Source organism: Mixophyes fleayi, chromosome 6 (genome assembly GCF_038048845.1).
Source record: "Mixophyes fleayi isolate aMixFle1 chromosome 6, aMixFle1.hap1, whole genome shotgun sequence".
In the NCBI taxonomy this organism is placed as follows: domain Eukaryota; kingdom Metazoa; phylum Chordata; class Amphibia; order Anura; family Limnodynastidae; genus Mixophyes; species Mixophyes fleayi.
In genome coordinates, this window is record NC_134407.1 from 91773476 (window position 1) to 91800765 (window position 27290).

The window sequence follows — 27290 nt, forward strand, 5'->3', positions numbered from 1 at the left end:
CACAGAGGGGTTAAAAAACGGGAAAGCAGCATGTCAAAGGGGTTAAAAACGGGGAAGCAGCATGTCAGAGGGGTTAAAAAATGAGGGGGAGCACAGAGGGGTTAAAAAATGGGAAAGCAGCATGTCAGAGGGGTTAAAAAATGAGTGGGGGCACAGAGGGGTTAAAAAATGGGAAAGCAGCATGTCAGAGGGGTTAAAAATTGAGGGGCGAGCACAGAGGGGTTAAAAAACGGGAAAGCAGCATGTCAGAGGGGTTAAAAAATGAGAGGGGCACAGATGGGTTAAAAAATGGGAAAGCAGCATGTCAGAGGGGTTAAAAATTGAGGGGGGAGCACAGAGGGGTTAAAAAATGGGAAAGCAGCATGACAGAGGGGGTGAAAAAATGAGAGGGGCACAGATGGGTTAAAAAACGGGGCAGTATGGCACAGTGGGGTTAATAAACAGGGGTCAGCATGGCACAGTGGGGTTAAAAAATGGTGGGCAGCATGACACAGTGGGGTTACAAAGGGGGGGGGGAGGCATGGCACAGTGGGATTGAAAAAGGGGGGGAGCAGCATAGTATAGTCTGATGAAGGGGAGCCAGATGAAGGGGGCAAAAACAGCATGGAGGGCACAGTGTGATCATAAGGCATGGCGATGATGAAGGGGCACATTATTGTAATATTGGAGCTGGAGGAAGGCCTAATTATTAATCGTGGGTGCTATTGATTTAACGCTGGGGCTGGCTGTAATTTTCTAAATGTAGCCATTTTTTTTTCAAAATAGGTCCTTCAACATTTCTGGATCCGGACAAGCCACAACTAAAGAAAGCAGCAGCCACAGGTGGAGAAAGTGAGAAGAACAGGTAGGAGAGAGCAGCACAGTGTGTGAAATGTTGTGATTCTAGTAGGGACAATACCAATTTTTGGTGAATGTTGTGTCCAATGTAAGGTGTAGGCCAAGACTGAACTGTTTGTGTACACACTGCATTGTTTGTATACTACCCTGTGGTGGTAGATGTCCTGAAAGTCAGGAGTGCTTAAACATATGTGACGCTCCGGCGAATTGAGAGCCTAGTGGTTTTTATGTTAGCCACGCCCCAATGGCACGTTTGCCACGCCCCCAAATGCATGACCGCACCTCCCAAAATTTTTGCACTGCCGTTTGGCTAGCCACGCCCCTGAATATATGACCATATACCTAATTTTTTTTGCGCCGCCGTAAGGCGGCGCAAAAAAATTTTGGGGCTTACTTCACTATGAGGGGGGCCCCATGAATTTGTTGTACCCGGGCCCTGAATTCTTCTTGGCAGCCCTGCACATACCTGACAAAAGCAAAAACAGAACAAAAACAATGTAACAATTTCACAAAACAGTAGAAGTTTGAACCACCCCCACCCACCTAGATGGGAAAGATAAAATTCATAAAAGTGTCCTTAGCCTTGATAAAATGCAGAAAACAAACTATGTATCAAAGGCCTAACCATTAAAAAGCTTCTTACACAAATTAAAGTGTACATGAAAAACACCAATTATAATTGAATATATACAATATGTATATAGCCCTGATGCTATATAGTGGACATTTGCATTTTGGCTGCAAGCAAGTCCGTAAACACATGAAAATAAATCATTATTGGTAAACAGAGAAAGAATAATCCTGCAGCTTGCAAAAGAACCTTAAACCATCACAACCATATATTAATTCAAACTCACACTTGGGGACCAGACACCACTATAAAAAAGTAAAATAAAAAATAAAGCCTTCTTTTTTTTTTTTTTGGAAAAAGAAAGGGAAAAAAAAAAGCCCAGTCCATTTATACTAAGCTCTCAAGGAGTGACAACACCTGAGTACTAGAAGATTCTCAAGCAATTAACCTAATCAATGCTGAAGTACTTCAATAACCATTACTTAGGCCTGCTCAGACATTGTATAGAACAAATGCAAGGAACTACTTAGGGGACATTTATAAAGATTGCAGTTTTAGTACACTTTTGCTCTCGAAATCATGTTTATGGTTTCTTTAAAAATGTACCAGTGTGGATTTATAAGTGGATGCAACGACCTCTCCTGGTGAGAGTTTATATAGCAAATACTAAGGGTGTGCTTATAATAAAGCAACCTGAGGCAACTGTATAAGGCAACAGAATAAAGGAAATTCATTCTTAAAAAATTATTCCCCCCCATAAATTAGTGGTTTTTAAGTCTAATAATTCATAAAAAACTAATATTTTTGTATTTTAACATGTTTGTATGTTGATGACCTTGACTTGCACTGGTATAATTTCAGGGATTAAAAAAAAAAAACAGTTTCATTTTTATTTGCAGTATTAAATATCAAAGCAATGCATAAATTGCTTTACAGGGTTTGTGATAGATCAATCTTCAAACATCACAGCAAGGTACTTTTTAATTAAAGTAGTGTATGTTTTGATCAAATGAAAAAGGTAACGGTACGTTTATTGTGATTAATTACATCTTCACGCATTGTTTCTTTTTGATCTAACTTCTGTTAAAAATTATTAGCGCTCCTAATAAGTATCTCAATACACTTAACATGTTAAGAAAAATGTTGTACTATATTCACAGTGATAACAAAAAATATATACAATTTGCAAAGGCATATTAACCAAGGGCAAAATGGCTAAATTTAATTTATTTAAAAGGGTTGGTAACCGCCTGAGTGCTAGAACAGGGAGGGATCCACGATTTTGAACGAATTCATCAGCAGACTGCTAACATATCTAGTAATGTATGAGATCCTCTAGAACTCAGAAATCATTACAGAGGCTGACCAGCAGAGGTCCTAACTAATTGTAATTACCAGAACCCTTGTTTTTATTTTATCTCTAGTTCTGTATAATGTCCTGAACAAGTGGAAATTTAGGAGAGGCGGTATAAAAATGTAATTGGAATACAAGTGAATGGAATATTATAGTGAAGGCAGTAGGAGGTGGCGCTATGGCATACCCCCGTATAAACCACCACTACGACCACTGGTTCTGTCAAAATTTTATATTTAGATATTGCAGAAAGGGACGAGGTAAGAAAATAATAAGGGGGTGTCTTTGTAACACAAAACTTATACTAACGGTTCAGCTCATCTCAATGTGACTAGAGGGTCAGCAGGGGTGTTTTATGAATTGAGTAGGTCTATGTGTCAGGTGGAGAATGATGGAGGAACATTTGGGACAAGGGCAGAGTGTGGAGGACATAAATGCTATATGGAGCTATGAACGTAATCACCATTCTCCCCTTGTCACCTCCACTTCTCTCCTACCTGTCACTATCCCCCACCTCTATTCTCACTCTCCTAATATAGCTGATTTTTGGCAATGGCCTGCATTTCATGTGAAGTATTCTCTCATTTATGTACATATCCAAAATTAAATTGCTGTGCAAGATTGTATCATACTGCACCTGACAGCTTTGCTAAAATCATGATGTCATAAAGATGTTAAACCTCACAAAGCAATTCTGTGACAGGTCAGTTTGCTTGACAGACATCTGACTTTAAGGTACTAGCCAATGGAAACATGGTGACATGTAAATATGAAAGCACATTAGGACAAAATATGCAATGCCATAGAGGCAAAAGGAGATGACTGCTAGGAAGCTGTAAATGTATTTAATTTATCCCAGAACACCTTTAAATCTAAGTATTAATACTATTTTGATGTACTTTTGAAGTTAGAGAGCTACTTTTTACTAAAAGCACATCTCCCTTATATAATTAAGTGTAATACAGACCTGCTCAAAAATTTAGTATAATTAAAGAAGTCTTATGCCATTGGGACATGAGAGCTGCTTATGTGAATGTCTATAGTAAACACATGTAACTAGTGGTTTCCTCTACCAGTGTAGAGGTACACAACTGTTATCAAACTTAGCATTAATGATGCATTAATCTGCCAATCAAGTGTGGAAGCTGGCTATGTGTATAGCCATAGTAAACACATATAAGTACTGCCTCTGCTTACCATTGTCCAGTCTAGTACATAACTGTATTAATGCTGTGAAATATTATTACTTTTAATGCCTTCAATATGCAAGATCGCATTTGGGTAAGTTTATGCTAATAAAAAACACTTGCACAGGGCGTGGCTTGGTGGCCATATTGGCTAGTCGCAAGTTTAATCTGCTCCCCTTGGAGGGTGAAAAAAATTAAACTTTAACGGAGGACTTAAGCATCTTGAGTACCCTGTGAGCCTGGCTGATGCGGATGGGTGTACGCCTGCTCCCTCAAAGTGTGTTTATAGTGCCCGGGGAGACCGTACAAAGCACCTTCTGGCTTGGGGCCTACTGAGACTGTTAGAAACAACTGCGCCTGACTTGGCACTGAGTGGTCGCGCTGAGGCCCACCGGAGCTTCAGACAGGTAACCGGAGGCCATTGGGGATCGCCTCTACACTTGGGACCCCTGGATATTGGTGGTGACCTGCTCCATCTCATCGCCCCAGCAAACGTCCTTCTGCTACAGGGAGGAAGACCGCCGGCTCCCCAACAAATATGCCACTCTGCACTTACCTGTCTCCGGAAAAGACTACGGCACACGGCGGGGTAAGCTGGATACAGGCTGTGGCGCTGCTGGTGTGGAAGTTGCTCCGGCCGCGAAACCGGAAGTCACCGGCCCCGCACTTCCAGTCGCGGGTCCCGGGACCCCCGCTGAGGATAGAGAGCCTCGATGTAGTGGGATCTATCAGGGCGCTCTGCCTGTATGTGAGACTTGCGCCTGTTGAGACCCAGTAGTCGGCGGATTGGTTGGTCTGCTTGTGGTTCCTGGCCCTGAGAGCTGCCGGCAAGTGAGGAGTGACAGGCCATTATAAATCTCCAATACTCAGTTGGAATCTTCTTCCAGGCAGCTGGCTCCTCTGGTCAGTGTACGTCTATGTGCTTTATTCACCCACTAAGGCAGACTTTACAGGGCCACTGATTCTTACAGCTTTAAAAGTGTGTCTCTGTCGCCACCTTGTGGTGAATCTCACCGGATGCAGGCTCTGCTATTGTAGATCATAAAATTCTCTCCCAGTATACATCAGGCTGACGGATTCAAGAGTGCCTCATCGGGTTATACCTATAGCCAGGCGCCCTGCGCAAACTGGGGCGAGTTGGCTCATCCGGTTTCGGCCATGCTTCTAAAAATGGTGCATCGCCTTTCCACAAGGGCTATCTATACTGTATTGCGACTTGGCTAAATGGCTGAGTGATCCATCCACTGGGGGGAAGTGACATGTGACAAAGCAGATAACCGGTTTATAATAAATCTAAGCTTAATCTCTTTATCTCCACTTTCCACTTGTTGACTTTGGTGCATCCATCTAATGGGCAAAGATAAGAAAAGCCAGTCTAAGCGGAAACCCGGAACATCTGTGGATACTCCTAGACGTCAAGATATACGGCAATATCTACATCCTACAGTCGCTCCTTTGGAACAGGATAATAGCCCACTAGCTTCGCCTGAAGCACCTAAGGTCGCAGAAATGGCTACCCCAACTGACTCCTCATCTAGTGAATGCCCTGTAAGCACCAGTCAAGAGATTGGGGCGATTCTGCAATTAGTCAAATCTCTACAAACAAAGGCTGAGTTTCCCTCTAAGAAAGACTTTGAGTTACTGGAATCCAGTCTTAAAGATACTGTCAAAAAAGAAGTCGCCACTCTACAAGCGGAGTTATCTCGTCTCTCGTCTAAAATTTCCACATTAGAGGACTTTAAAGATGAGTCTACGACTCGGCATGATCTTCTCAGTGACACTGTAGCTTAGCAGGCTCAAGATTTTCTTTCCCTACAAAGTAGAGTGGATGACCTAGATAACAGGGGCCGTAGGAATAACCTGCGTATTCGTGGAATCCCTGAAGAAAAACCCACACAAGATCTAATTGCCTTTCTTTCTAAAGTCTTCAATGGGATTCTTGAGCAGGATCTCTCTACAAGTATTCAATTTGATAGGGCTCACAGGGCCCTGAAACCAAGGAGTTCCCTATCTGAGCGACCAAGAGATGTGATCTGTCGCTTGCACTATTACGTACAGAAGGAAGCGATTCTCCAAAAATCGAGAAACCTGGACGGCATAGAGTATGATGGAAACAGGCTTCAAATCTTTCAGGATCTCTCCTGGAATACCTTGCAGATGCGTCGTATGATTAAACCTTTAACTGATGCACTATGGGCCAAGAACATTAAATATCAATGGGGATTTCCCTTTAACTTACAAGTGTCCAATAATGGAAAGACCGAGTTTCTGAGATCACCTCAAAATATCAATCCGTTTTGTTCGCAGCTGGGAATACAGGCGATGCCACTGCCGGAATGGCAACAACATTTCGCCCGATTGCAGCCGACGGGTCCAGATTCCTGACAAACGGCGTGAAGTTCGGGAAGTTCCAGGAGAAGAAGGCAGGATCCCCCAGAGTCTGTGGGCACATAATTTGATGCTTTAGCTGGAGATGCCTCTTTCCTGTACTCAATGTGATCAGGTAATCTCTGGGTCAACTAGCCACTCAGTTAGCCGGGGCCGGCACTATACTGATACTTTTAATGATGCTGGGCTGCACGGCCTTTCTTCAACCTATTTATACCAGGCTCCTTCTGGTAACAGAGATACTGGAGGAATGGTCCACCATACCTGTTATGCTGTCTGACTTTTCTTCTATCTGAGGATGTGCGCAGAAACGGCTATCAAAGGATATGTACCCAGCTCTTGTCCTGACATTGCACAAAGAAAAGTGTTGTTTTTTCAAGTTTCTTCTCTGGTTTGTTGAAATTATTGGGCTATTCCTACTGGAGGTACTCTCAACCATAAAACTTGTGGTACAGCTTCCTCTTTCTGCACAAGGTTGCCCATCTCAGCTTATCTGTGTGGATCTCTATCTGGTGACCAGGGCATGGGAATGAGGAACTCCTACGCTTACCTTGTCTCTCCATGTCTTTACATGGGCCTGTAGATGATCACCTAAATTGTTATAGTTAGATGTGGACCCGGATCGCTATTAGGCACAGAATCTTTGTTCTTCAAGCGTTTCTTTGGCAAGTTGGAGTTCAGGTCTTGTCTAGATCGGAGGATCTTCTAACCACAAGATTTACTGTGCTTTAGTTACTAATATTGGTATTGATACTGATTTTGTTTTGAAAGTTCTTATAATGTTTGCTACTTTTATAGGTTGTTCTGCTGGTTACTGTCGCTAACCCCCCCTTTTCTCCCCACACCGTAACAAGAATTCTGAGAGATGGGAGTGGCTCCTCCTCTCCCGTTTCCCTGGAGCGGTTTAATTGTGGATTATCTGTTATGTCTTTATACGTCATTAGGTTTGTCTGTGTCTGTATTGTTTTTTTCCTCATGTGGCTTTCCTTCCCTAGTCCTCCTGGTAATGTCAACTCTTACAATCCTCTCATTACTCTCTAAGCTCAGGTTTACCTGGTATTTACAACTGCTGATTCAATATGCTTGTTTGATTGACATCAGAGGCGCTCTTCCGATATATGTAGATCCCCCATGACAGCTCAACTCAAATTGGTCTCACTTAATGCTAAGGGTCTTAATCTCCGTGAGAAAAGATCACGGGCATTAAAATAAATGAGAAATATGGGAGCAGATGTAGTTTTCATCCAAGAGACACATTTTAAGCAAGGAATGGCCCCTCGGATCTCAGATGGCTTCTATACTAATTCATATTTCAGCAATAATAGCGAGGGTAAGACTCTGGGTGTCGCTACTTTGTTCTCTAAGAGACTCCCTTTTACGAACATCCAAAAATTTCGCCTTGTTGAAGGAAGAGCACTCCTGATTAAATGTAGCTTATTCAATGTAATGTATACCTTCGTCAATTTATACTTGCCTAATCAGGGTCAACCACTGTTTATATCTCAGGTTTTCGAAAAAGTTGCAGAGCTAGCAGAGGAAACTCTTGATTGTAGGAGGAGATTTCAATTGGACCCTGCAACCAGAACTTGACACCTCTAATGGTCGGTCGACATTGCGTAGATCTCACCACTGAAAGGTCAGACGAGTACTTCATGAACACCAACTGGTCGACACATGGCGCTTTCAACACCCTGGAGAAAGTGGTTACTCTTTCTTCTCCCATCCACATAATGTTTACTCACGAATTGACTATCTGTTTCTTTCTCTTAGCATCATCCATTGGCCAAATAACTTGGTCAGACCATGCTCCGATATCAAGAACTATCCAACTCACTTAATACATGACCAAAAAGTGCACCTGGTGCCTTAATGAGTCTCTCCTGCAAAACACAACTTATAGAGATCAATTGGCTGCAGCATTAGATGACTATATCACAGATAATGATACTCCTGAGGTGTCCAGAATTACTATCTGGGAGGCACATAAGTGAATTAGGCTCCCGTGTTAAGAGAGAACGTACGGCCCGACGTGATCAATTATTACAGGAGATTAGAGATTTAGAGACGGCACATAAATTCTATGCGACCAACGACCTGTTAAATAAGCTAACTGAGACTAGGGCGGCACTTAACAAGCTATTAAATGATAAAGTCAAATTAGACTTTAGTAGGTGCCGACATCGTTTCTTCCGGTGGGGTAATAGGCTGGGCTATATGTTAGCGAGGGCCTTGCGCAAACAACGAGCAAGGGCCTATATTGCCTCGATTAAGGATGGTAAAGACCGAGACTGTAAACTGACCTCGGACATAGCCAGTGCTTTCCACACTTACTATACCAAACTATATAATCTTGAGACCCAGGTTGGTTGTGCAGATGGCTCCACTCATTCAGCTTGGATCTCGACATATCTGAAGGAGGTGGGTTTTCTTACTCTTTCAAGCCCAGACAGTGACATACTAGAGCAACCCTTCACCGAGGGTGAGCTAAGGGAGGCTATCAAATCTACACGTGGGGGTAAAAGTCCGGGCCCTGATGGCTTTACCATTGCTTACTACAAGTCCTTTAAAGACAAGTTGATACCCCTAACGGAGTCGGCCTTCAATGCGATTTCCAGGGATACTTTTTTCTCCTCCCAGAGCTTGGAAGCACACATAACTGTGATCCCTAAAGAGGGAAAGGACCCCTCCCAATGTGCGAGCTATAGGCTTATCTCCTTGCTTAATGTGGATATTAAGCTGTATGCAAAACTTATTGCAAATAGATTAAAAGTGCTACTCCCAGAAATTGTTCACGCAGATCAAGTGGGTTTTGTCCCAGGTCGAGAGGCTCGAGACAACACTACCAAGGTGATAGACCTGATTCACCTGGCCTCTCGTTCAGCAACATCGTCAATGTTTTTGTCCACTGATGCAGAGAAGGCTTTTGATCGCGTAAGTTGGCCTTTTATGAGAGGGATCCTTGAGCACCTGGGTCTGGGACCGGTTGGTCTTCACAGAATTCTGGCACTTTACCGACAACCTACGGCTCGGATTAAAATAAATGGAGACTTGTCAGAGCCAGTCGTGTTGAACAACGGCACCAGACAGGGGTGTCCGCCCTCACCACTTATTTTTGTGTTGTGTATGGAGGCATTGGCAAGAGCTATCAGGGCCAACCCAAATATCTCGGGCATACAAGTTGATAAGAAAGAGCATAAACTCGCCTTATTTGCAGACGACCTTTTAGCCATTATCTCCAATCCAGTTGTTTCTTTACCAAATTTGGTCAGGGAGTTTCAAAAGTTTGGCGTGTTATCTAATTTTAAAATTAACTATAGTAAGTCGGTGGCTATGAATATTAAGACCCCAGCTTCGGTGGTAGAGGGGCTGAAACTCGCCTTTCCTTTCATTTGGCACCCTTCCCAATTAAAATACCTGGGGGTGATAATCCCTAGTGACCTCACATGTCTTTATGAGCTCAATTTCAGACTACTTTTGGGCAGGGTCCGAGCTGACTTGAGGGAGTGGCAGAGTAAGAACTTTACTTGGATAGGCCAGGTCAATATAATCAAAATGAATGTCCTTCCCCGTCTTTTATATCTCATTCAGACTTTACCGATCCACGTGCCGGACTCATGGTTTCAGGGCATCCAACGAACGGTGCAAGAATTTGTGTGGTGTGCGAGACGCCCTAGATTCAAGCATGAAATATTATTTAGACGAAGACACTTGGGAGGACTGCAACTTCCCCACTTCTCTTCTTATTATGATGCAGCAATTTTGGTTAGAATTATGGAGATGTCTAGTAGGGTCGGGTCGAAACAATGGGTGGAAATCGAGTTGTTTTCTCTGGAATCACCGGCTGACACATTACTCTGGCTATCCAGTATTCCTAAGATTACTCATCCTACTTTAGGTCCCACGTTAGCGAAATGGTCTAAGCTTAGAGCCCTTCCATGTATCTCCTCTCCAATTTCCCCACTGACCCCATTATGTAGGGAATTTAGACTGTAATCTCCAATGGGGCAGGGACTGATGTGAGTGAGTTCTCTGTACAGCGCTGCGGAATTAGTGGTGTTATATAAATAAATGATGATGATGATGCTGATGTAATAACCCAATGTTCCCTCCGGGGATTACCCCGCTAGCTTTCAAACAGTGGTCCCAAGCAGGGATCCATCGTGTCGGCCAGTTGGTGGGTGCAATGGGGGCTCTCTCATTCACAGAGATCCAATCCAAATGGGATTTGCCTAATGCAGAGATCTGGAGATACCTACAGATTAAACACCTTCTGTCACAGGGTCTCCCGAAACAACACACTTCTAGGAGTTTAACGGTGTTTGAATCTCTTTGTTTCAGGTCACCAGGTCCCTCACATCCCCTTTCAATCATATATAAGCTTCTGGTAGAACATCTATTCGTATCCCCTCAAAAATTTACCAAGGAGTGGGAGAGAGATTTGGGGGTTGAGTTACAAGTGGCAGACTGGTCTAAAATATTTCAGGCAGCTCACGCGTGCTCTCCTAATGTTTCAATCCTAGAAACCCACTATAAGATAATTAACCAGGTGGTACAGATGCCCGGCGCAGCTGGCGAAGGTCTTCCGCGGGGTGCCCGATACTTGTTGGAGATGCAACCAGGGTTCTGGTTCTCTTTTGCACATCTGGTGGGACTGCCCCGTGTTCAGAGCCGGATTTAGACCTCATAGGGCCCTAGGCAGGATACTGTTTTTGGGCCCCCTCCCTGAAACAATCCATAGCACTATATTTTTGCAGCCTACCATATACCCCTATAGTTACGTAGAAGTGAAAGCATGTGCCGCCGCATGCCTACCATATACCCCTATAGTTAAGTAGATATGAAAGCATGCGCGGCGGCATGCCGCCAAAGGAGGTGAGGGCGTAGCTTGCATCTTTGGGGGCGTACCTAACATGTGAAAAGAGCAAGGCCACCCTGCTGCAGAAAAAGGCACCCCTAAATAATTACCAAGCAGTCCCATTTTTTTAAGTAGTTGGGTCAAAACAACATAATAAATATTGAAGTCAGGGCAGAAATACTTACTTAAGTTGTTTGCAAAAATAATACGCATAAATCCAAGTATGTGCTCTTGTCACTTTTGTCCCTCTATCATCACACTGTGCCCCTTCATTGTCACTTTTGCCCCTTCACAATATCACATGTGCCCTTTCCCCATCACCTCTGTGCCCATCACCATCCCCACCTCTGTGCCAATCACCATCACCACCAATGTGCCAATCACCATCACCACCTCTGTGCCCATTACCACCTCTGTGCCCTTCACCATCACCACTTCTGTGCCAATCACCATCACCACCTCTGTGCCTCTTCACCATCACCACCTCTGTGCCCTTCACCATCACCCCTTCTGTGCCAATCACCATCACCACCTCTGTGCCTCTTCACCATCACCACCTCTGTGCCCTTCACCATCACCACCAATGTGCCAATCACCATCACCACCTCTGTGCCCATTACCACCTCTGTGCCCTTCACCATCACCACTTCTGTGCCAATCACCATCACCACCTCTGTGCCTCTTCACCATCACCACCTCTGTGCCCTTCACCATCACCACTTCTGTGCCAATCACCATCACCACCTCTGTGCCTCTTCACCATCACCACCTCTGTTCCCTTCACCATCACCACTTCTGTGCCAATCACCATCACCACCTCTGTGCCTCTTCACCATCACCACCTCTGTGCCCTTCACCATCACCACTTCTGTGCCAATCACCATCACCACCTCTGTGCCCTTCACCATCACCACTTCTGTGCCAATCACCATCACCACTTCTGTGCCAATCACCATCTCTGTGCCCTTCACCACCTCTGTGCCCCTTCACCATCACCACTTCTGTGCCCCTTCACCATCACCACTTCTGTGCCCCTTCACCATCACCACTTATGTCCCTTGTTTTACTTACCTTTCTATTGCGCGCTGCTCCTCCTCCGTCAGTCCAGATGTAAAAAAAAAAAGAAAGAGTCACGTGATCGCTCGTCGGGTCCCGGCAGCCTCTCCTCCTCTCTCTATCACTGAGACACTGAGAGGAGAAGAGGCTGCCGGCGCGGCACCTGACCCCCCTCCCACGATTCGCGGCACCCCCCCTCCCCCGACTCGCGGCACCCAAAGCCCCCCCTCCCCCGCGAGTCGGGGGAGGGGCCGATTTTTTTTTCCATTTTTTTAAAAATTACTCCTGTCCCCCCCAGCTGTGCCCCCCGAGAGCCGCTAGGCCCTAGGCAGGTGCCTAGGTTGCCTAGCGGTAAATCCGGCCCTGCCTGTGTTGCAAATGTTTTGGTCCCGGGTGGTGAGCACCACGCAGAAGTTGCTGGGTCAAACCATACCCAACACTCCGGTGTTTTGACTGTTAAATAAAGTTGATATGCCTCTATCAAGTTTTAAAAAATCTCTTTTAAAATTTATTATCTCAGCAGCGAAGGCAGTAATCCCAGTGAAATGGAGATCAACCACGCCTCCGAGTATTCGGGACTGGTCTAATAGATTGGAACACTATAGGATCATGGATGAGATGCAGCTGTCAACCAAAGACTCGTTTGAATTGTATTATGCTACTTGGGTTCCATGGTTAAAACTTCTGGACTCTCCAGAGTCCCCGATTTCAAATTTGACTGATTGAGTGGTTTTGTTCCTTCCCATTTTTGCACCCAAGGGCTGGCTTGGTTATATGGACCATTTGGGTGCGTTGTGTGCCCGGCAGATACATAACCTACTAGGTTGACAGAGCTTTAAACTAAACTAAAGCTTAAATGAGGAATTTTGCTAGACCCCCCCCCTCTAATGTGGTCCCCCCTTCTCTTCCCCTCTTTTCCTTTGTCTATATGTTATTGTTTATATGGTTATTTAGCAGGTATGTATAAGGGTTGACATATCTCCTTTACAGATTTCTGAGTGCATTTTGGACTGGTACCAGGATGTAATTTTTTCAGTGTCAATAACATACCATGCCATTTTGTTGGTTGTACATGTATAACCTGTATATGTGTGTAAAACCCAATAAAATTTAAATTTAAAACAAAAAAAAACACTTGCACTTTTCTTGCCTACCCATACTATATAATAACCACCAAAAATTAAGCCATATGTGGGCACTGATTCCAGTTGAAATCAGTCTGTCTATCTATCTATCTATCTGTCTATCTATCTTTAAAACTGAAATACATCCATTAAAAATAGAGCTTAAAAAAGTGAGTTTTGAGTGAGCATTTGAAGGAAGTCAGAGGCAGAGCATAGTGGTTGGGGTGGGTATGTACCTCGAGACAAGATTAGAGATGTAAGGTGGAGATGTGTTAGTAAGGGCATTGTAAGTGAGGGTAGGGAGCTTGAACTGAATTCTGAAACATATAGCGAGCCAATGAAGGGATTTACACAGAGGAGCAGCGGAAGAGGAGTGACGAGAGAAGAAGATGAGCCTAGCCGCAGCATTCTGAACGGAATGAAGGTCAGAAAAGTGAGAGACAGGATGATCAGTAAGAATGAGGTTGCAATAGTCAATATAAGAAATGATGAGTGAATGGACCAGGATTTTGGTTGCTTCCTGAGGTAGGAAGGGACGGATTTTCGTAATGTTACGGAGAAGGAAGTGGCAGGATATGTTAGGAGGAAAGATGATGAGCTCCAATTTTTAAATGTTGAGTGTGAGGAAGTGCTGTGACATCCAGGTACTTATAGCAGATAGACAGCTAGATACTAGGGTTAGGAAGGCGGGAGAGAGGTCGGGAGGAACGATAGATTTGCATGTCATCACCATCACTCTAATAAGAGGATACCATGGGTTGCCTCACAGTTTAACCCTTGGTAGTGTTTTGGGCACAAGTCCTGCTCCAGGGCAACCAGTGTTCCAGGTAGTGTGCGTGGCGCCAGTCTCTTGGTCTAGGGCTAATGCTGATAACATGCCCAGTCGACTGTAACTCCCAAAGGGTACAATTACAAGGTAAAACATAAGCCCCATGTGGTAACATTTAAGAACATGGGAACAGGCACTACATATCTCTATTTATCTATAGTGGCACAGGCACCCTTCTGGTGATACACACAGAATTTCTTGCTTTTTACTTTGCATTATTGTTGATATGGCAAAATAATTCACAACATAATGCTCTACACACAATCTTGTGGCCCTAATGCTAAATAGACAGAGACCAACTACAGCCGACTTATTCAGGATTCGTCAGCCTGTACAAACGAAAAAGACAAGTTTAAATAGAAACATAGAATTTGACGGCAGAAAAGAACCGCTTGGCCCATCTAGTATGCCCATTGTTTTATTAACATATGGTAACCTTAAACCTTATTTGTTCCCTTACTTACTTTCAACTCCTCCACAGCCCTAGATAGATGAACAGGTGACACTCCCAAATTGCCTTCAAAAAGGAATTGTCACACACCGGATCCGTGGTCCCCCTAGCCGGAATACGGCAGTCTTACCTGATTCCCACCTCTGTCTTCTTTGGTGCTGAGCGCCGCGAGTCACAGCTCCCGGCCGCCATTTTGGATTCGGGTCTGCACATGCAAAGATCCGATCTCCTTCTATTACTTCTGTCTCTCATTCATTGGCTTACCAATCACACTAACATGATATTTAAAGCACCTGTGGAAACTCCCTGGTGCTTTTCTTTGTGTCAAGCTCCTGCTAGTAAGAAGATGTGGCTCTCTGTGCTCTCCTAGTGTTTCTCTGCTATATTGTATGCTGCACCATTGCTGACATTATTTGCTTTCGCTCTGCTGTTCCTTTCAGCTTGGCTCTGCTGTCTGCAGTGGTTGCAACCTGCCCGCAGACCATCGCATCCTTGTAACTTGCTCCACTGTTTGCAGTTATAATCGTCTTTCTGCAGCTTATTGCAGGATTGAATCCAGCTCCGCTGTTCGCAGTGCTTACTGTCTAACAGCAGACTATCATATTCCTGTATCCAGCCCACTAGCTATTCTCTCGGTCTGTTATCTCAGACATTTGGGTTCTCCCTATTGGTCTTGCCTAGTACTCTCTCAGGGGACCCCGACCTGCGTGGTAGAGGCCACAAAGTGTATACCTTCTTGTGGGGGTCCCTGGGAATGGGTGAGACATCTTCCTGACTCCCAGGAGGTTAACCTTTCCTCAGATGTGGCAGTTTCTCACCATGCTACAATCAAGTACAAAAAGTAGGCAAGCATGCAGTAAATAAAATCCTGTTGGTTTGGTATTTTATACCATATCATGCACTGTACTATGGTCTTGGCCATACGAAGCACGCCATGTTTTTACAATTTCACAGTACCATGCACCTTGCTGAGCACAGTATTGTAACTATATGCTCTTTTGCTATTACACACAAGTATTATCTTTTTGCCATAGAATGATGAAAATTATTCAGTTAGTATGTATCATTATCATCATCATCAGCTATTTATATAGCGTCATTAATTCTGCAGCACTGTACAGAGAACTCGCTCACATCAGTCCCTGCCCCATTGGGGCTTACAGCCTAAATTCCTTAACATACACACACACACACAAACACACACATACTTCTTTTTATAGCATCGTGAGGATCCATGTCTGGAACATGGCGTATAGGGACACCCCTTTCCTAATGCCTTGTCGACAGAACAATCATAGGGGTATGTGTAGGAGCGGTTTGACACCAGAGTTACCACATGAGATTTACACTTTGACTTTGCATAAAGTACTGACACGGACTGCAAGATGGGGAAAGTGTCATGTATTTTGACAGTTTGAGCACATTCACATGCCTGCTTACACCGACACCTAGCCATGAAGGCTACAGGCCTGTTCAACCACTTTGCATCATTTCAACAAATCTGATCCCTCTTTAAAGCTGTTATGCAGTTCTTTATATAGAATTTCACCCCCGACCAGTTATGATCTTTCAGTATGGATGGTTCAGCCATGAGGCACGCCGGGCACTCGGCATGGCTGTATAAACCTCATCAGGTGTTTCTCCACAGCCTGGACCTCCTTTCTGTCCCAGGATTTCCTCCGCACTTCTTTGCAACCTGAAAGTAATACAGTAGTCCATTATGGCTCTGTAAAATACAGAGAAAGCAAAGTTCTTCTGCCTAGCAAAACTGTGTGCTACACCTACCTGTGGAAGCCATGGCTGGGCACTGGTCCCGTGTTGTCAGGTCCATACACCACATCTCTTCTGACGTGGAAGTGTTGACTAAACGCTTGGCCACTTGTCCCTCTGTCACGGGGGATCATCCGACATGTCTCTCTGTAGCTGGTTCGGTTCTGAAAAGAAACAGATATGTAAATGACAGAGGTAAAAGTCAAAAGCATACATCAGACACCAGATTTTTCACTTACCGTCCGGATCAATGTGCATTTTAATTCGACCAGTCTGACACTCTCGAGAGCCATTAACAGTTTGCTGATCTTGGCGAGAAGGAGGGTACCTTCTGGGAGGCGGTAATACTGCCGGTGCATCCTGATATTGTACCCAAGGAAGTCTGCCAACTGATCCAGTTCTGTGTCGCTTAGGTTGAGGACCTTCGAGAGAGTGACAATGTGCTTCTCTTGGAAGACAGCGAGTGCGGATGCTTGGCCCCACACTCTAGGGTCAGTCATATGTAATTAGAGCCTCTGAAGTGTGACAAGGCAACTGGTCTGGCGAACACGTAGACATTTTGGCTATCCACTCCACATTTGTCATGCTTTTCTGCGAGAAGTTCCATTGAAGCTTGTATGGCTGGTATCAGCAGGATGGGGACTTTTCTCCCTCATTTTCCTCAGATTTAAATGCAAGTGAAGTGCCGGCAGAGCTTCCCCTCAACCTCGGAAAGCGCAAGGGACATATCTTCGTGGATATCCGAGGTATCTCTTGAGGAGAAGGTAGTCAGCAACATTTTTGAAACTTCCCCTTCCCTTCTTTGATTGAACAAGTTTCCCTGTGCCAGGTTGACTTTTGCAAGTAGTGCCCAGTGGTTAACCGTAGGCTTGGTGGATTGCCCACTTCTGTAGGCTTGCTGCTTCTCATCGAGGTACAAGTGCATCTTTTTCACATCTTCCGTGAAAGGTAAGAACTGAGGCATGTTCCACTAGGACTCCTTAAGAGTTTTTAAGGCAGCCAATGAGATCAGCACGTTTCATCTCTCCTCATATAGCTTCCTGAAATTTCGTATGTTTTCAAACGCAGCAGTGCAGCCCTCCATCATTGCTCAGCACTCCAAAATGCTTATGCAGGCTGTGCCCTATCTTGAGTGCCAGCGAGGTCATCTTAAATGCCCCATCGAATGAAAGTTCGATGGGGCGGTAACGTCTTCCATCCTCTCCTCTTCTGGCCTGTAGCAGTAGCCTGCCCATTTCTCTAAGCTTCTGATGGATGTACTCATGCCTGCCAATATCTGATCCAACCCGATTGAACAGATGCTGTCCCTACTGCATGATGCATCGATCATTTTTGACTGCGAGTAAGACTTCATCCTGGGTCATGTCAGTCAAGAGCTTCCAAAAGCCATCGCAAGATGTCAGGTGGAACAGGCTGAGGAAAGTCGCACAGTGACTGAACTCTGTTCTTGCCAGGTGTGAGCGTGTTGCCCCCTCGGTTTAGCTTACATCTCTTCATGTGTCGCCACAAGTATTTCCTTGCAAACAAGCCCTGGCAGGCTACACAGTGCATGAAGCCTTCAGCATCCATATTATTGTCTGGAAGTTTACACAGGACCAGAACGCAATGGCCTGCCCTCATTGCCTCAGCATTGTGTGCAAAGTTGCCCCTATTGCAAAGATGTGCCTAGAACTCATCTCTGGGTACCTGCACTCTGTTGTGCTGGTGGGCAACGGGGCATCCCCACTGGTGTCTGAATCATTCTCCTTCGAAGTGTCAGTGGCATACTCATCTCCAATGCTCTCTGGGCTATAGTTGGAGCTACCGGTGGGCTCTTTCATGCTTCACTGTCCCCGCTTTACCTTCATCAGCAGATGGATTCAACTGTGTCTTTACCCGCTTGGTGTACAAAGCGCAGGCGGGATTCAGTTAATTCCTCTTCCTGCTCCTGCTATACATTTGGACGTAATACTGGCCTCTAGCAATGGGATGCACACACACTTTCTCCCCTCCACATTGGACACACGCACACTTTGGTTCCGACAAATGTGACTCGCGGGGACATACCAGATTTTTATGCTGAGCATATCAGCAAGTTCCCCTGCATTGATTAGTCTTGATTTTTGTCCCCAATATGACTCAGGTCCCCACGTGTTGGTGTGTAAACAGGTCAATGTCCCCACAAGCATATGAATGCAAGTACACACACACAGAGTGACTAACTAGGGTCAATTTGATAGCAGCCAATTAACCTACTAGTATGTTTTTGGAGCGTGGGAGGAAACTGGAGAACCCACTATATATCCTTTATATGGTTATTTGTGTTAGGAAATTAAAAAAACAACTATTCAAATAAAACTGTACTCAATTATATATAAACACCACTTTGTATGATGTTTTAATCTTCTCCCATGCTTACTTAACTAAACATCCAAGGTTTATTTCCTTCACAACCTGTGATTTCATAGGTTTGTCCTTCCCTACGTTCAATGATGCCTACCACTGGAGATGGTTTACTAAGATACTACATAAGTGTGAAATATAGCAGAAGACAATTTTCACAGCATGGATGTGTAAGCGCATTTTCCCTCCATCCCTAATAATTTTATTTTTTGCTTCAAACGGCATGTAAAGACACGTTAGGAAAACTCACATAGAATACAATATTAATGACATTACAATTAATAAAGTACGTAAAATGAATTACAAAAATAAAAGCAAGTTCTATAAGATACAATACAACACACTTTAGAATACCAACGTACAGCAGTTGGATGGCAATGGGTAATGGAAGAAGACCTCAAACGTTTTCTCAAGAGCATCACCTTTTTTCACAGGCCACCCAAGTCATCTTTGGTGGGGAGATGTACACACACTACAAAAAACTGGATGGAAGTATGCAACAAAGAATTTAACGTCAGAGAAGAACCGCTTGGCCCATCTAGTCTACCCGATTTTTAACCTATGGTAACCTCAAACTCTATTTAATCCTTATTTCTTATTAAGGATATCCTTATGTCTATCCCAAGCATGTTTAAATCGCTCTACTGTATTAGCCTTTACCACCTCTGATGCAAGGCTATTCTGCTTAACCTCTTCTGTGAAGTGATTTTTCATCAAATATCCTCTGAACCTACTTCCCCCAGTTTCAGTGCATGTCATTGTGTTCTAATACTTATCTTCCTTTGAAAATAAAGAAATGTAAAATATAAAACAAATGTCCCAAAAAATGTATTTAAAAAACAAAACAAGAAAGCATTAATGCTTTATTTGACTAATAAAGCATGTTTTCCATTGCTGACCATTTGGCTATTATCATTATGGTCCCATAGTAGGCTACCTTGAGCTGGGTCACTGGGCCACCTGAATTTTTTTTTTTCATTTAAAATAGGCTGCGGAGTCAAGTCTTGCCCCCTGGGCTAAAGTTTGCCAGCCCTCTCCTGGCCCCAGGTGCGGGCGGTGCCGTTGCCCAGGGCGTAAGCCCAGGGGGGCGTAGCTGACTGATACCTGCCTCTATGCCCAGGCTCAATCACTCCACACAGTGCCCTACTACAACTTTAATCTCACCAGCTTCCAACTCATTCCTGGCATCAGAAGCAGTCACCGAAAGCAGGAAGTTCGGCATTTGGAATGCAAACTTGCGTTCCAAATGCCGAACTTCCTGCACTTGTGGAACGCACATGCGTTCCACTGCTTCTGATGCCGGGAATAAGCTGTAACCTCCCGGATACAACTTTCTGACCCCGATCACTAAGTAAAGAGAATTACTCTAAGCTACCTCACTGACGTGATCGCATTCAGCTGTGTGATAGGCGCGCTCTGATTGCTCAGCGCTGTAGCCTTTCACGTCTCTCCATTCAAGTTTGCAGTTACATTCTCTTAGTCTGGGCACAGAGGGACCAAGGCTGTCTGTGCGCCAAAGTCCTGTGCTCCATGTTTCCTGTCTTGCAACGCTGTTCAACACTCGGCAGCTGTTCGAAAGCAAGCCACTTCCCATTTTAAATATGCAAATTGAGGATTTTGGTAGGTAAATTATAATGTATGTATCAATAAGACTGAGAGGGAGATGTGTTTTACAAGGGAGAATACTTTAGTTAGCCGTCCTATTGTCCACAAGCCTGTTGTAGGTATACTGTTACAACATATCTAAAGAAATAGTGAGTTAGGCATTTAATATAAGTGTAAGTATAAGGTAAGAAACATACAAGTACAAATACAGACAGCATTTCATCTATATATTATTATCTATATTCTGGGTCATTCCACATCAGATCACCCAAAAAAACATGAAATGTCCACCACCCATCTCAGATTTCTATGAAATTTTTTAGTTAAGAGAGGATATCAAAACAACTATTTCTGCCAAATATCTCAACTGTCTGACAATTAGTTGATTAAATATTGATTTTTCAATTTATTAAATAATTTACTAATCGTGGCTTCTTTATCCAGTTTATTTGAAGTACCGCAGGTGTTTATTAAGGAATCACCACAAAATTTGGACCCCTAAGGTAACTCTTCCTCCCGAATGCAAAAATCCAAACCAAATTACTTTATCTGCCTCATGCTTTGCGTTATGGCAAAAACGCACATTTTTCTAATAGAATTAAAAATACTAGGTTCAATTGACATTAGGGATCCCATTTTTAGGGAGTTGTTTAAAAAAGGTATACATTACTACCACAAAAACCCAGAAAAACGGCGACTTTTGCGAAACAGGAAGTGGAAAAAAAACAGCGAGATTTTGAACTTTAGATTGTTCCTAAATTGTCATTTTTTTATTCTCTTTATCTGAAATTTCACATGCGGCACCTCTGGACAGTTCTCCATTCGCATGCCAAATTTCAGTTTAATAGCTTTAATACGTTTTCAGATGTAGACCCTCAAACACCATGCCCCCCCTCTCACAGATTCCCTATGGCAAAATTACGTTTTTTACATGTAACCTTAGTATAAGGGCACGACTGTGCCCTTATAATATAGATATATCTATATAGATAATATATAATTATATAAATCTATATAAAGGTCATTCCATGTCAGTTCAACCAGGGTTGTCCACCACCCATCTCAGATTTCTACTAATTTTTTTTAGTTAAGAGAGGATGTCAAAACATCTATTTCTGACAAACATCTCGACTGTCTGACAATCGGTTGATTGAATATTGATTTTTCAATTAATTAAACAATTTACTAATTTACTTAATGTTTATTAAGGAATCGCCACAAAATTTGGACCCCTAAGGTAACTCTTCCTCCCGAGTCCAAAAACCCAAACCAAATTACTTTATCTGCCTTATGTGTGCGTTACGGCAAAAACGCACATTTTTCGATTAGAATTAAAAACGTTAGGTTCAATTGACATTAGGGATCCCATTTTTTTTTTCGGGGGGGGTTAAAAAAGGTATACATTACTCCCACAAAAAAATCAGCCGGGTACTCTGTTTCATAGTGGAGAAAAAAAATAATGAAGTTGATGTTCGATTACTGCTGTACCGCATGCATAATTAACACAAGAAACCATGAAATTTAAAACCTTTAGAATAACTTAAGTCCTTAACTGAAGTTGAGTCAACAATCTCATTATTTTTCCCTTGTTTGGAACTTGTTGTAATGGTCTGTAATTGTCCTTAAAGTGTCAGCAGAAAGTGTATTCTGCCTTCCAGTACTTCCTTGGATAGTAGGCACTTCCGTTACACAGAGGACGTGAATAAAAGGAACAAAACACTTATCTCTTGAAGGCCAGGACAGCACATTTGTTGATTGGTTTCGTTTCATGAAGTGTATCAGCACATCTTGTTCCTCCTCATTACATTGAATGATATACCCAATGTACCAGATGTTATCATACACTGCTGCTATGTATGTTCCAGGTTGCAGATCACTTTTGTCCACATTTTTTGTGACTGTGGTCATAGTGACACTAACTTTGGTTCCTCCTGTCTTTATGTCATCAGATGACAATGGATATATGTGTAGCTCATCATTACGAATAGGCCGAAATCTTTGATGAGAACGTGTTCCTGCCACAGTGTTTGCTGTTTCTAGACGGCTATGCAGCTTGGTTTTGCAGTCTTGTGACACATAAAAAAACTTTATGCCATGTACATTTTCATTTGCCCAGGTCCAAAGGTGTCAAGATGTGATGGGTTTCCACTGCTTGCAGACTGGTGCGTGTGGCTAGACGTTTAACTGTCCTTCCAATGCCATGGGACTCTTTGTCAGGAGCTGCGACTCTCCTCCTTCCTGTATTGACGTCCCCGGCCGACGCCATGATGACCAGGGCGTCACTTCCGGTTACTCGGGCCCGGCCGTTGCCAAGGTAACGGCCGGACGCCGAGTGTAGCAAGCGGTGCGCCCCGGCAAGTGATGCAGCCGGGCGCATGCACTAGTTTAGCCTGCGGACTAAGTATGTCAGTAAAGTATCAGCCTAAACTTGTGATGCATTACAGGGCTAAGCCCTGATTGGCCAAAGTCTGTATATAAGGCAGGGAGGGCTCCTGTGCCTAGCCTGCTCCTGAGCCTCAGCTGGTGTATTGCCTTGGATTTTTGATTACCCGTGTATGACCCCTTGCCTGTTACTAGATTTTGTTGTCTTGCCTGTGTCCCTGATCTTTTGGCCTGTACCACGGATTCTGGTGACCTGCTTGTGACCCTGACCCTTTGGCGTGTTTGACTATTCTTTTCTGCTAGTGACCCCTGACCTCGGCCCGTTCTCTGGAAAAACGGTCTGCCATTACTCTCCATTTCTGGGTTCTCCGCAGCCAGAACCCATCTCAGGACCCTCCGTTTGTCTGCAGCCAAGTCTGTCGCCACCACTAGGGGCAACAGTGAAAACCAGACTTTCGGAGTAGACTCCAGGGTTTTGTGGTGCAGACTGCTGGGGTTCCTAACACTCTCACTGTCACGGGCACTAGGAGTCTTTACCCAGGGATCACCAGGTGATAGGCTTACCAGAGCAGTATAGGTGGTAATATGGTACTCTGGTAGCAGGGTGATCACGGAACAGGAAATAGCAGATGATGAGATGCTCAGGAAAGTCTATGACTAGCAGCACTGGCAATATGGAGGTAGTAATACACGAGGAACTGTATGGACAAAGGACACGTGAAGGTAGTCAGTGGTCTGCGGAAGCAAGTTGTACCACTGCTATAGTGAGGAGGAATGTCCAACAGAAACGAGGAGGTGATGAGAGTCAGCGGTCTGCGGATAGCAAGTTGTACCGCTGTCTGAGTGAAGGAATGGAATCCAAGTGGAGGTATCCGGGGAGTCAGTGGTCTGCGTTAGCAAGTTGTACCACTGCTATGTGAGAGGATACTGGAACAGGTGAAACTGTAAACAGGAGTCAGTGGTCTGCCACTAGCAAGTGGTACTACTGAATATATATGTGAGGAGGTGCACGGGGAGAGACTGCAACACAATATATACACGGGCACCTTGACTTTGATCCACAGTAATATGCACAATATAAATGTATAAATGACTGAACAACACTGCCAATATAGAAAGTCTCTTGAAGCAATCCGGCATGAGATAACACAGTCAATGATGGCAGTAGAGTCAGCAGATAGTACACTCCAGAGGAGAACCAACACAGTCCAGCAAGGTATGCAATACACAGCACAGTCAATGGGAAGTATGCATACCGTGGTTCAGGAGAAGGCAGTCAGACAGGAGTGCAGAGATACCTGAAGGGCAGGAGGCCAGCAGGATACAAGTCCCTGGATGGGTGAAGCAGGGGTCTAGCAGGTGCAGCGCACAGGTAGGTAGACCAGCAGGGAACACAGGAAGGCGTGGAGAGCGGATCAGCAGTAGATGGATGAGTAGCGCTGAGAAGTAACAGCAGCGGGTCTCTGCGGGAACACGGAGGTAACCAATAGCAACCAGCAGGTGCAGTAACGATGGGACACCGGAGCAGAGTTGAACTGGAACAGATGATCACGGAGAGTAGCGGGTAGCAATAGTGGCAGCAGACTCAAGGAAACACGGTAGAGTTGACAAGGACTGAAGACTGAAGCGCACAGAGGCAGCGGATAGGAATCAGTTAAACAGTCACGATGAAACACAGACGGGTTGCAGGTTGAAGACTGTAGTGCACGGAGGCAGCGGATAGGAATCAGCTAGCAGTCACGATGATGAAACACAGACGAGTTGCAGGTTGAAGACTGTAGTGCACGGAGGCAGCGGATAGGAATCAACCAAACAGTCACGATGATGAAACACAGACGAGTTGCAGGTTGAAGCCTGTAGTGCACGGAGGCAGCGGATAGGAATCAGCTGGCAGTCACAATCATGAACAGGTGAGTGGATGTGGTTGAAGCCTGTAATGCACGGAGGCAGCGGATAGGCATCAGCTAACAGTCCCAATGATACATGGTAGAGTTGAAGTGATTAGAAGACTGTAGTGCACGGAGGCAGCGGATAGAAATCAGCTCACAGTCACCATGATACAGTAGATGGTAGAAGTGGTATGGGAACCACAGTAGCAGAAGTGGTTTGGAAACCACAGAGGTAGAAGTGGTTTGGAAACCACAGGGATCAGCAGGGCTGAATAAACAAGGAAACACAGGAACACCTTCAGAGACTCATGGGGAATGAGACTCCAAGATCAGGCAACGTGGTGTTGACCACAGGTGCTTAATATAGGGAGGTTGCCTGATCTGCCAATTAAGTTAAAGGAACATACACTGAAGGTTTGGAAAGGGCTGCGCATGCGCAGTCCCTCAGGATAGAGGACGTCCACGGTTCCTAATAGTCCGGGAAGAAGCACTCACAGTCCGGTGAGTGACAGTACCCCCCCTTTTAAAGGTGGGCACAGAACGCCTGGAACCGGGCTTGTCCGGATTTTTGGAATAAAACTTCTTCAGAAGGGCAGGAGCATTAAGATCTTCAGCTTTGATCCATGAACGCTCTTCAGGACCAAAGCCCTTCCAATGAACGAGGAAACGGAGGACTCCTCGCGAAATTTTTGCATCCAATACCTCAGTAATCTCGAAATCCTCCTCCTGATGAACTTGAACTGGCTGCGGTGCTGAGGGAGGAGTCGAGAAACGATTGATAATAAGAGGTTTGAGTAAGGACACATGGAAGGCATTGGAAATCCGAAGATTCTTAGGAAGAAGAAGTTTAACACATACTGGATTGATAACTTGAATGATCCTATATGGACCAATAAAACGAGGGGCGAATTTCATAGATGGAACCTTCAAACGAATATTTTTGGTAGATAACCAGACACGATCTCCAATTTTTAGTGGTGGAATAGCCCGCCTCTTCTTATCTGCGAAAGACTTATATTTGTTAGATGTCTTCTTTAAACAGGTTTTGACCTGAGACCAGATATTTTTGAAGGTCTGACAAGCAGTCTCCACAGCAGGAACTTGGGTGGGCGGGAGGGCAGGAAATTCCGGAAAAGACGGATGGTGACCGTAGACCACAAAGAATGGAGTTTTGGATGATGACTCATGGTACATGTTGTTATGGGCGAATTCAGCCCAAGGGAGCAATTCTACCCAGTTGTCTTGGTTGGCTGAAGAGAACATCCTAATAAAAGTCTCAAGATCTTGATTGACTCGTTCCGTTTGTCCGTTAGATTGCGGATGGTAAGACGATGAGAGTGCTAATCGTATGCCCAAGGTTTTACAAAGGGCCCGCCAGAATCTGGAAACGAATTGTACTCCTCTATCTGACACAATCTCAGACGGACATCCATGGATGCGGAAGATTTCTTTAATGAAATGTTCAGCCAGAGTAGACGAGGAAGGTAAACCGGACAGAGGGACGAAATGAGCCATCTTCGAAAATCTGTCTACCACTACCCAAATAGTATTGTGATTCTTACTTGGTGGCAAATCAGTAACGAAATCCATACTAATATGGGTCCAAGGCTTGGACGGAATGGGTAGTGGTCGCAGCAACCCTGCTGGAGTTCTGCGGGAGGATTTGAACTGAGAACATAAATCACAGGAAGCAATAAACTCTTTGACGTCTCTCCTCATTGAAGGCCACCAGTAACTACGAGAGAGAATCTCAAAGGTCTTATGTTCACCGGCGTGTCCAGAAAAACGAGAGGCATGGAACCACGAAAGGATTTTCCTCCTCAGAGTAGGAGGCACGAGGGTCTTCCCAAATGGTAGCATTTTGGTGGATGAAGCAGCCAGAGAAATACATTTGGGGTCTAGAATAGCATGGTTGGGAACCTCTTCTACATCAGAGGACGTCACAAAAGCTCGAGATAGAGCGTCAGCTTTCTTGTTCTTAGCAGCTGGTTTGAAGGTTATAATTAATTCAAAACGGGAAAAGAAAAGAGACCATCTTGCTTGACGAGGGTTCAAGCATTGAGCAGATTGCAAATATGACAAGTTCTTATGATCCGTGAAGATCGTCACCGGATGGCGAGCTCCTTCCAACAAGTATCTCCATTCCTCTAATGCAGCTTTGATGGCCAGCAACTCCTTGTCCCCGATAGTATAGTTTTTCTCTGCGGGCAGAAGACCCCGAGAGTAGAAGGCACAAGGATGTAATTTTTGTTGCTCCGAGCGTTGGGAGAGAATAGCTCCTAAGCCCACATTAGAGGCATCTACTTCTAGGAAGAAGGGGAGTGTCACATCAGGTTGTCGCAGAATGGGAGCAGACGAGAAGGACTCTTTGAGGATTTGAAAGGCTTGGAGAGCCTCAGATGACCATTGCTTAGTATTAGCCCCTTTCCGAGTTAAGGCCACAATGGGAGATGCAATGGATGAGAAGTCTTGAATGAAGCGTCTATAGTAATTGGCAAAACCTAAAAAACGCTGGATGGCACGAAGAGTAGTTGGCTGAGGCCAATGTAGTACAGCATTTACTTTGTCTGGATCCATCTTCAGGCCAACTCCGGAAACTATATACCCCAA

The 27290-nt window shown here is 44.4% G+C and overlaps 1 protein-coding gene and 1 long non-coding RNA gene across 6 annotated transcripts in view; one reads left to right on the forward strand and one right to left on the reverse strand.

The window, feature by feature from the left end:
• Positions 1-27290, forward strand: part of LOC142160338 (uncharacterized) — a 480167-nt gene that overhangs the window by 253126 nt on the left and 199751 nt on the right. The window lies entirely within an intron of this gene.
• The window catches only part of LOC142161434 (protransforming growth factor alpha-like), a 45733-nt gene that overhangs the window by 8449 nt on the left and 9994 nt on the right, over positions 1-27290 (reverse strand). Inside the window, exon 1 of one of the 5 annotated variants that reach the window (XM_075217038.1) lies at positions 1695-1760. The exons of the other annotated variants lie outside the window; for them this stretch is intronic. The gene's annotated coding sequence lies outside the window, so the exon portion shown is untranslated. Of the gene's footprint in view, positions 1-1694; positions 1761-27290 lie in introns of those variants that run through there. 5 annotated transcript variants of the gene reach the window in all.